At 44.8% G+C, this 11,424-nt stretch overlaps 1 pseudogene; it reads right to left on the bottom strand.

Moving 5' to 3' along the window:
• Positions 1 to 296, bottom strand: part of LOC103726594 — a 6,510-nt pseudogene extending 6,214 nt beyond the window's left edge.
• Positions 297 to 11,424: the final 11,128 nt, after the last annotated feature.

Here is an 11,424-nt window from a genome sequence, read left to right as displayed (position 1 = left end):
AAGGTTACTGGCCAGGGGCCCTGAATATAATCGGCTAGCTATTGTCTGGCCAGTGTGATATTTGATACCTGATATGGGGTCAGGCAGAGATTTCAAAACCGTGGATCACAGCTGCTCACAGCCAGCAAGCGGAGGGTCTACACTTCTTCCTCAAGCAGATTGATCTGTTGCTGAAGGACCATGATAGCCCTTTCAAAATGATTGTTAAGGAGCTGTTGGGTCTGAAGGGCCTGGGCTGATGCCTTTATCACATCATTTAATGCCATGGCTGTTGCCCCATTTTGTACTAAGGCCATCGTGGCTGCTGTCCCCCAGCAATCGCCGCTAATATGGCTGTTGTGATTGCAATGGTAATTCCAAAGTCCCTCTTAGTTCTCGTTAGTTCTCTTAATGTAATGTGATGGTAATGAGAGGAATTACTCACCTGTACCCAGACAAGGGAGGGGAGTTGCATAATCACTCCACGCTGACCCCGAGATGGTTTCCAACAGGCGCTCAGGAGGCAAGTGACCTCAGAGCAGTTTAGGCTAACATTAGAGGAATTCGTGATAAAAAAGAAGGGAGTATGGAGACAAACTGGTGTCTTTTTAAACTTAATGTGTGAGGTTGTTGTAACAATCAGATCAGACCAATTGCCGGTGGCAGCAAAGGTCCCATTAGAAAGGTGGGCAGACTTTAGGAAGAGAAAGGGATGGTAGTCAAGGCAGGCATTGGGTCCAAAATATGTGCGGTTTGTCTTTTTGACTTGTATGATTCCCTCTTACTTGTTAGGCTGAAGGTTGCCCCTTGGGGAGTTTAAAGGTTCCTTAGGGGAAGATTGGCAATCGCAGGCCCAATGGAAGCCCTTGTTGCACCAAGGGCATTTAGTTTTGGGGCACCCCTTGGGACAGTCAGGCCTCAGATGGCTGGGTTTGCCACAGCCCCAGCATAGTCTATCAGGTGGGGAGGACTGGGAGAAAGAAGTTCAGTCTGAAAGCCTCACAAAAAGAGAAGCCGTAGGTGCCTGTATAGGGCCCTGAGTGTGATCAAGGTCTCTAGTGTCAGTGATCCATTTATTCATGGACTCTGAGCTACTGGGGCCACAGCATTATGGGTAAGTGGGTTTAAGCCCTCTCAGACCAGTTGTTTGAGGAGCATTTCCTGATTAGGGCCATATGGAATGCAGCACTGTACTGCCTGGGTTGCCCTAGCAAGGAAATCGGTAAAGGGTTCTGATGGGGCCTGAATAAGATTATGAAAATAAGAGGCAGGGTCTTTTGGCATGCATGACTTGAGGGCCTGGATGGAAAGATTATGAACTTGGGTAAAGTATTGTGCATTGCCGACTTGGGCCTGTGTGACCAGAGTGGTGTAGGCTCCATGTCCCATCAGCATGTCTAGCACGACTGGGATGTGATTTATGGCATTGTGTGCACTGTTCCTCCGCCAGATCTTGATAGGCCACTTGCCAGGTGAGGAAGGTTGGGGGAGTCTAAGACTGCCTTTAAGAAATGATACCAATCATAGTGAGTTTGAAGGGCCTGGCTCCATTGATTGAGGATTTGTTCAAAGTATGGGGAATCAGGTCGCTTTCGTTGCAGGCCTTGCGAATTAAGGATAAGTCTGTGAGGGGGGTGGGGATCCAGGGCCTTTGTGCACAGTCCGGGCCCATATTGACGGCAAAGGCATATTTATCTAGAAGTGGAGGGGTAGGGAGGAGAGCCATGGGGTCCAGGCAAGGGATGAGATCACAGGTAGGGGTGCAGGGTGGATCCTTCAGAGGAGCTTGGGAGTGTTCAACTTTGCTCCAAGGGTATATGGGCGGGGGAGTCCAAGTGCGGGGCAGAGGGGGTGGTCTGGCTAGGTGGCTTAATCAGCGCCAGGGTCTTATGAGGTTGACATTCTGGTCCCGAATCCTTTTGATCCTCTGGGACTGTCTGGGAGGATTGAATGGAAAGGCTAAACATTTTTTGGTCCTGACAATGTTCATTAAAAGATTTGAGAATTTCTTCAGTAGACCCGGATTTGATGGAACTAAGAATACTGAGGAGTATGGGTATGAAGGGGTGGGGGTGGGGGTGGGGGGGGTTGCTTTCCTGGACCTCCCGTTTCCATGCTAGAAAAAGGACTCTCATCCACGTATCGGGGTCCCACATATTTTCAGGGAAGATCCAGGGGGCAAAGACTGAAGCCTCAAGCCAGAAGTCATCAAGGTGGGCGTGCTTTATCTTGATACCCCAGGAAATGACTAGGGATCTGAGAGCCTCGATTTGGGGCTCTTTACAATGAGAGGGAAAATTACCCATGGTAGAATGGAAATCGGACAGACTGGACGAAAGAAGCTACAGAAAGGAAGCCGGGCAGGGAGAGGAAACTTTCCAACCCACCCAGTGGGCAGGAGGGCATTTCACAGTCCCAGGTCACAGGGAATCTGTCCGCAAGTGTAAGAGGCGGCCACCGCCCTAGGGGCTTTTAACTGCTGGTTGCGTTACTGGATTAATGGGTGAAATAAAAACGAAAGTAAAAGAAAGAAGAGGAAAGGAAGGTTGTGTTTTGGAACAGGGTGAGAGTGCTTTGTGGGGGACTTCCGTGGTTCTTTAGGCCATGGCCGTATGCCCACACGGTGTCATGTATCTGGTCGTGGGACACCCTGTCGGGAGGATGTCCATGGTTCTGTCTCCTGGGTGGTCAATCCTTATGTGGAAATGCCAGGCAAACCAAATTTCAGAGTGTATGTGCCCTACAGACAGACAAACAAGGAGAAGGGAGAGAAGGCCCTCAGTCACTCACCAGACCTAAGTCAAAGAACAAAGAACAGAAAGGGGCCTACTCACCGAAGAAAACAGCCGAAGGGGACCCAACGGAGAGTCAAACAGAGAGAACGGTGGGATCAATTGCCAAGGCAATCTGGGCAGCAACGAGGAAAAACAAAAAGAAAGAAAAATGCCGCAAGGAAAAAGGAAATTAGAGTAAAGAGGCCCAGGACTAGGTAGAAGTCCATTTACCCAAGTTGGGCACCAGTTGTTGCTGTTTAGATGGACCTCCCTCCCACCGTGGGGGCAGGGGATTAGTAGGCACGGAGCCAACGACACAGACACTGGGGAAACAAACTGGAGTCTGCCAGTAAACTCTTTTACTGTGAACAAAGGGCTGCCTTATATACCCGCTACCAGGTCCCCATTGTTTCCCAGTGTCCTAGTGTCCAGTTGTCACTCTCCCATTGGTGCTGTGACCTCGTTGTCAGTCCCTAGGTCACCAGGCAGATTTTAGGTTGGCTACTTCCGTGGTTGAGACCAGGAACTACCTCATGCATGTGCTGTTTGTCAGGCGGGCCTTCCTCCTACACAGGCATCCACTGTAGGAATGGCTAAGCACAGTGTAGAGGACAGAGACAATGACAGAACATTCCATTAAGAGGGGAGGTGCCAAGTGGAATAAACAAGATACAAAGAGACAAACACTATGTCATCTACCTTAGGACATGCCTGAACTAGTAAAAGATATAGGCATAAGAACTTACCTACATGCAGGCAATACATGCATACACATAGAAAAATAAAAATAATAAAATATTTTTTAAAAGGGGGGAGACTAGAGAGATGGCTCGGTGGTTAAGAACAGTGACTGTTCTTGCAGAAGACCCAGGTTCAAATCCCAGCACCCACATGGCAGCTAACAACTGTCCATAATTCCAGTTCCAGGGGATCCGACAGCCTCTTCTGTCCTCCATGGGCATTGCATGACATGGATGCACCTACCTATATGCAGGCAATACATGCATACACATAAAAAATAAAAATAACTAAATATTTTTTTAATGTATAGGCATAGAAAATAGAATGGTGGTTTCCAGGAACTAGGGAGAGGAGAGAATGGGATGTTAGTGTCTAATGGGTGTTGGGTTTCATATATCATTTGCCTAGGAGGTCCTGGGTTCAACCCACAGCACTGCCAATAAATGAATGAATGAACAAATAATTTCAGAACTGCAAGATGAAAAGAATTTTGAGGTTGGATGGTGAAGATAGCTGTGCACTTAGAAATGATTAAAATGGGGCCAGTAAGGTGGCTCAGCAAATAATGGTACTTGCTGTACAAGTCTATCAACCTGAGTTCAATTTCCAGAATCCACATGGTGGAAGGTGAAAACTCACTCCCGAAAGTTGTCCTCCAGCCTCCACACATGCACTACAGAATGGAGGGTGGAGGGGTCAAATTTAATAAAAGAATTGCTAATCTCTTTTTTTTTTCGGTCTTTTTGAGACAGGGTCTCCCTATAGCTCCAGCTGTCCTGGAACTCACTATGTAGACCAGGCTGGCCTTGAACTCACAGAGATCTGCCTGCCTCCTGCCTCTGATCCCTAGTGCTGGGATTAAAGGCGTGTGCCACCACACCCATCTGCTAATCTCTTTTAAAAAGAAAAGATTAAAATGGTAAATTGTAAATTTTCTATTGGTTTTTCATAAATTGTGTGCGTGGTATGTGTACTTGTTTGTATGTATGCAGTGGAGGCCAGACATTGACTTTGGACGTCAATCTCAATTTTTCTTAACTTTATTTATGTACTTATTTATTTGTTTGTTGGTTGGTTGGTTGGTTGGTTTTTGAGGCAGAGGCTCTTACTGGATCTGGAGCTCATTAATTCTACCTGGCCAGCTGGCCAATGAACATCAGGGATCTGCATCTTCTCCACAAATCCCCAGTGCTAAGGTTACAGACACTACTTCTGTGCTCAGTTGTTACTGTGTTCTGGGGATCAAAACTAAAGACTTCATTCTTGAGCAGCCTTTACTAACTGAGCCATCTCTCAAGCCCCATGTTATATATTCTGTGATAAGATTGTTGATTCCTATATTACACACCCTCTCCTCCCAATGCTCAGGGCTCACTGTGGAAGATGGAGCAGAAAGATTATAGGACTAGAGGAAGTAGATGAATTAAAGGAAATCATATTGTCCTGTCCGGACACCACAGGGTAGTTGCACATATAATCCCATAGCACTTGTGACAGCATGCACAAGACCCATACAAGCCCAAGCCAGATCAATATCCAGCATGGATTGGGGAGGTGGACAGGAAGCCCCAGCCCTAGCTGAGGATCTATTGGCGATTGGTAGCTTCTGGGAGGTGGAGAGTCAGATTTCTTTACTGGCGTGACACATGATAGGTTGATTAAATTCCAAGGGAAAAGCCCACACCCAAGAGCATTTAGAAAACATAGGTTAGACTCAATAGGCCTTAAAAAAAACTGTAGAGATACTTGGGCATTCATTTTTACTGCTCTTTTCCCAGTAGCTAAGAAATGGAAGAAATCTAAGAATCCCTCAATTGACAAATGGATAAAGAAAATGTGGTACATTTACACAATGGAGTTCTACTCAGCAGTAAAGAAAGACGAATTCATGAAATTTGCATGTAAATGCGTGCAACTAGAAACTGTTGTACTAAGTGAGGTAACAAAGACTCAGAAAAACCAACAACATACTTTCTTCCTCATTTGTGGATCTTAGCACCAAATCTTTTTGTGTGAGTATATATCCTGATGTAACTGCAGGAGCCAGGAAAATGGAAAGAAACCACAGAGGTAAAGGGAGAGAAGGAACCTGAGAGGGAGAAATAGGAGATGGGTGTTACCAAGGGGGAAATGGGGCTATTTAACTTGAAGAGGAAGAAGGAGTGTTATACAAGGAACCACTGAGGCAAAGGGGAAGAAGGAACTTAAGAGAAGAAAGATCATATAAGACAGGGATTATCAAGGAATAAATAGGGATATTTTTACTGGAAAAGATAAGACAGGTAGAGAGAAGAGAGATAAATAATGCTTAGCTGGTATGGAAAACCAGAGGGAAATGTATTAGTTCAAAAACCTCCTGAAAAAATTACACATACAATATCTGCAAATGAGTGCATGTGTATAGCTGAAGGGTATATAACAAGAAACACATTGCTAGACAAGGAGAAACCTCCCTTTGAGTTGTTGGTCAGAGTAGTCCAAGAGAATCCAAAAATTACACAGGCTATTGCCACAGCCCTTGATTACTTCCCAGAACTTGAAGGTAAGACCCTATTGCTACAGACAAGACATACTTGGACTCAGGACTTGGAGCAATGGAACTGGAACTGATCTTGAAGCCTTCTTCCCTGAAGGCTAGCTCTCATAGTTTTGAAGGACACTGCATACTGCTAAGGGAGAAAAATCAAGCAACGGTCCAATCCCAGCTTTAAAGCCTAATAACCAAGGGCTGGAGAGCTGGCTCAGTGGTTAAGAACACTGACTGCTCTTGCAGAGGACCCGGGTTCGATTTTTATCACACACATAGTGGCTACTAATCATCCTTAACTACACTGCCAAGGGAATCTGAAGCCTTCTTATGACCTCCACAGCATTGCAATAATATTTTTTAAAAAATCTAATAAACAAAACAATGATGGGCACAGAAAACTATATTGGTGCAGTAGTGGCATTTTTATCTTTAGGGTAATCAACAACTACCTAATTGGACTTAAAACCCACTCAATGGGAGTCAATTTGTGTGTGATACTGTAAATACAGCCAAATGCACATAGCTGGAGAAGTCATAGATCTTAGAGAAAGCCCTATCTCTGTCACATCTATAGAGAAATATAATTTCTTACTATATGCTAAATATGGATCCTTATATTTAGACAAGTATGCCAGTCATCACTCATCAAAGACACTTCTTTTGCAGCATTCAGAGACTATTACAGAGTTCCACAACTAGTCACACAGAGAAATTAAGTGTCTGTGAGATGCCCAACCCCAAGTGACACATCTACAATGGAACCTCTACACCTAAGACTCATGGAACATAGTGAAGCAAGGGGTAGAGAGAACACTAATGTATCTCTCAAGTCTCATCAGCAAAGCTTCCTCATGAAACAGAGGATGATAAACACACGAGGCCACAACTGGCCAAAGTGTAGAGAGTAAGAGTCTACAGAGTATGGGTCTCTGGACAGGAATCACCCATCCAGGGCTCAGGGACCATTTTGGAAGAGGGGGCAGAAAGACTTTTTACTGTATGCTAAATATGGATCCTTATATTTACAGACAAGTGTACCTCTCACCACTCATCAAAGAAACTTTTTGCAGCAGGTGGACACTATTGCAGAGTTCCACAGCTGGTCAAAAGCACAGACTAAGTTTCTGTAAGAGGCCAAGCCCCAAGTGACACATCTACAATGGAACCTCTACACCTAAGACTCATGGAACATAGTGAAGCAAGGGGTAGAGAGAACACTAATGTATCTCTCAAGTCTCATCAGCAAAGCTTCCTCATGAAACAGAGGATGATAAACACACGAGGCCACAACTGGCCAAAGTGTAGAGAGTAAGAGTCTACAGAGTATGGGTCTCTGGACAGGAATCACCCATCCAGGGCTCAGGGACCATTTTGGAAGAGGGGGCAGAAAGGCTGCAAGAGCCAGGGGAGAAGGTACATGACCATAAGGAAACAGTCTTACAGAGTCCTGGGACCTTGCTCATATGAGTCTACATAAATGGTGTCAGCATGCACAAGCCCCATGCAAACTCAAGCAGACCAATACCCAGCATAGAACTGGGAAAATGGGCAGCAGGACCCAATCTTAGCTGAAGAACCATTGGCAACTGATCATTGCTGGGTGAGGGAGAGTTGATCTTCTTTATGGGAGAGATTCTAGATAGGCTGACTAGACCCCAGTGGATGAATGCACATTGAGGGATGTTTGGGTACACTAAATTAACTCAATAAGCCTCAACATATATGACAGAATCCCTGAAATCCAGTGGCAGGGGGAGGTATAGAAGGATGCATAGGGGGGGATATAAATATAATTAAGAGAATGTAATGAAAATACATTAAAAGAGGACAAATCATAATAGAGCACATGAAGTCATGTAAGGGTGGGGAGTAAGGTAGGGGTGACAGATGGGGGAGGGTATCTGGATGTGATCAAAATACATTGAATGTAATTCTCAAATTAATGCAAATTTATTTTTAAAAGATAGAAAAAATTAAAGAAAACTGATTTCTCACCCACTCTGAATTCTCAAAAGCAGTCCTTGGCAGCAACTTGAAGAGCTGCCGTAAGTGTTGCATGTGACTCTGATGCTGGCTAAAATGCAGCATGGTTCCTGGATGCTTCTGGTAAACAAGACACATGTACCCATGCCTGGGCTGGGCCACACAAGAAATTCTCACAAATAAAAATGAGACACTGTGATTTTCCTGCAAAGTGGGATGGCATAACTCTCTTTCTTTGCTTGTGTTAGGTGAAGGGCTAGGTGACTTTCAAGACCCAAACTTGGTCTTGAAACCTGATGGGTCTAGCATTTCTGGACACACGTGCTGGCTGTCACTTTATCTTGGAACAGCATCCTTACCTGAGGATAATGAGGTCCTATCTGGCTCTTTGTACTAATTAAAACCCCTTTGCCAGATAAACACTCAGGAAGAGAGAGACCTATGAGTTCTCTGAGAGGAAGGGGACCCACAGCAACCTGTTCCAAGATGTCACCTAACTTCTTCCAAGGAGGCACCTCTCCTTAAATGCTCTGCCACCTCCCAACAGCACCAGAACCTGGTTCTAAGTCTTTAGCACATAAGACTTTGGGAAACACTCAAGAACTAAACTATAACAGTGGATCTGGAGTGGATTTAGCATATTGTATTAGCTACTTTTCTGCTTTTGTGATAAAGCACCATGACCAAAGCAATTTATAGAAAGAAGAGTTTGTTTTAGCTTACGGTTCCAAAGGGATAAGAGTCCATCATGGTAGGGGAGGCATGACAGCAAGCAGCAAGCATGGTGGTAGGAGCTGAAAGCTCTGAGAGCTCACATCTCAAACTATAATCATGAAGCAGAGAGAGCTAACTGGAAGTGGGACATGGCTATGAACTCTCAAAGACCACCCCCAGTGATACACTTCCTCCAGCAAGACTCCATCTCCTAAAATTCCCATGACCTCCCAAACAGCACCACCAACTAGGGCAAAGTGTTCAAATACCCGAGCATAGAGGACATTTCTAATTCAAACCACCACAGACATAAAACTGTCAGAAGCCCTTCTTGATTGGGTATTTGTACCAGCAGAACACAGCTGTTTCAGGAATTTATGAGTTCCTAGGATACATAAATATTTTCCACGGACTAAGTGTGAAGATATTCCCATCTAGAGGTCTTGATAGGGTTCATTTTCTCTGCCAATTAAAGAATTAAAAGGCAGGAACAGCAGGCAACAAATTCTTTAAAAGAAAAGAAACACACACATATACACATTCACTCAGAGAGAAAATTCTCCATAAGTGTAGAGAAGGCTCAGAAACCAAAACCTCTAAAGCCATCGGGGGAGGGGCAGGATCTTCTAAGTGTTCTGGGAGGTATAGGGCAGGTCCCCCTTCCCTAGTTTTGGAATTGTCAACTTAAATAAGAGAGAGTTGATAAGCCACAGTTCCAAGCTGAGATCTGTCCTTGGTTAAAAAAAAAAAAAAAAAAAAAAAAAAAAAAAAACACCCAGGACTTTGTTTCAGGTGAAGCAGAAGTTTTCTATTTTATTTCTTATCAGTGGCCCTTTTCCTATGTTTGCCAGGGAGTTGGAATAACTTTCAGTCCCTCAAACCACATAGGTAAAAGCCAAATTTTTTAGTTTGCATATATAGCCCAGCACTCCTGCTGTGAGATGGGAGTCAGAGACAACAAAAGTGCCCTGAACCAATTTGATGTATGTATCTAATGACTAACAGATTGAGCAAGGGATAATAGGGAAAAAGGAGAATCAAGGATGGAACCTACACACGTGGCTAGAGCAGTTTAGGAAATGGTTCTGATGAAGACAAGGGTGACCAGCAGAGGAAGGAAGGAGTTGGTCAAGAAATACATTTCTCACAGAAAGTATAAGACATCTTGTTTAAGTTAAATATACAGATGGGTATGAATCCAAGGTCAGAACTAGGGTTATCAAATTGAGTGTTTTGAACTAATCAGTATCACATAAAGTCATGGACTAGATGATAAAAGACAGATCAAGGGAGACTAACCCAATCCCTTCCTGCAATCCTCAGGAGCCCTCTAGACCTGGTCCTTCCCCCACCTCCCTTTGCATCCCTGGGCTGCACAGCCGCAGGCTTTGTGGTACCAGTATCTCTCCTGGGTATGTCCCATGGCGCCCACCACACCTTGACTCCCGCAGCCTCATACACCCTCCCAGCTTCCCTACCCCATATCTCCTCCTGGCCTGGGTACTAGCCCATTCCTTATCTTGGACTGACCTTTTGGCCCAGAGCCCCCAATCCTTCCTGATCCTTTGCATCCAGACCAACCAAGTTCCTCCCTGTGGTCCCCAGGAGCCCTTTAGGCTTGGTCCCCTGCCCACCTCACTTTGTGTCCCTGGGTAGATCAGCCACCAGCTTCCTGGTGCCAGTATCTTTCCTGAGTGTGTGCCGTGGTGCACACTGCACCTTGACTCCTCCAGCCTCACTCACCCTCCCAGCTCCTCCTGCCCCATCTCTCCTCCTGGCCTGGATACTGGCCCATTCCTTGTCTTGGCACCCCAGACACCTATGCTGACCTCTTGGTCCAGAATCTCCACTGCTTCCCGATCCTTAGCATCCAGACCAACCCAGTTCCTCCCAGTAGTCCCCAGGAACCCTTGGGGCTTCTTCCCACCCCCACCTCCATTTGCATCCTTGGGTGGAATAGCCACCAGCTTCCTGGGACCAGCATATTTCCTGGACCCTGCTCCCAGGCTAACCTGGTCCCCAAATTCTTGAGGTCAGCATCTTTCCTGGAGGGGTCCAAACCTTAGGAGAAAGCCTGATAGCATCAGAGCCTCATCTGACTTGGGCCTCTGTGGGAACTCCTGAAGATGAAAGGGATTTGGCAGCTCCAATATAAAATCAAAAGAGAGAACCTGAAGCCTAGACCAACCAGCTTTTCATGCCCAACAAGTAAACCACAAAGGCACATAAAGTTTGCAAAAAGAAGCAAACCTAAACTCAACAAAGGAAGGCTTGAATATCACATAGAAATCAGAAACTACAAAAGAAATCCACATGTCAAAATCACAGAGAAAAAATAAAAATATGAAGAACCCAAATAACATATCCTCATCAAGCACCAAGAGTCCTCTGAAGGAGTACAATGAGAACCCCCTAGAGATAACAGAGGACATGGAACTCAAAAGAACAATTATAAACATTATAAAAGAATTCAGTGAATTTTAAAAGCACAGAAACAAAGAAATCAAAGAACTGAAAGAAGATAGGGATAAACTTCTCAATGATTTCAGAAAAGAGAAAGATTGAAGAATGATCAGGCTGAAATGAAGAAGAAAGTGAAACACTCAGTAAGCCAATTAAAAATGACAGGAAAAAGCCTCATCAATAGGATGAATGAAATGGAAAACAATATCAAACTGGAAGATAAAGTGGACAAATTAGACC

Source organism: Nannospalax galili, unplaced genomic scaffold (assembly GCF_000622305.1).
Source record: "Nannospalax galili isolate Female #2095 unplaced genomic scaffold, S.galili_v1.0 scaffold69, whole genome shotgun sequence".
NCBI lineage: Eukaryota > Metazoa > Chordata > Mammalia > Rodentia > Spalacidae > Nannospalax > Nannospalax galili.
The sequence above is the reverse complement of the archived record's forward strand: the minus strand, read 5'-3'. Positions and strand labels throughout refer to the sequence as shown.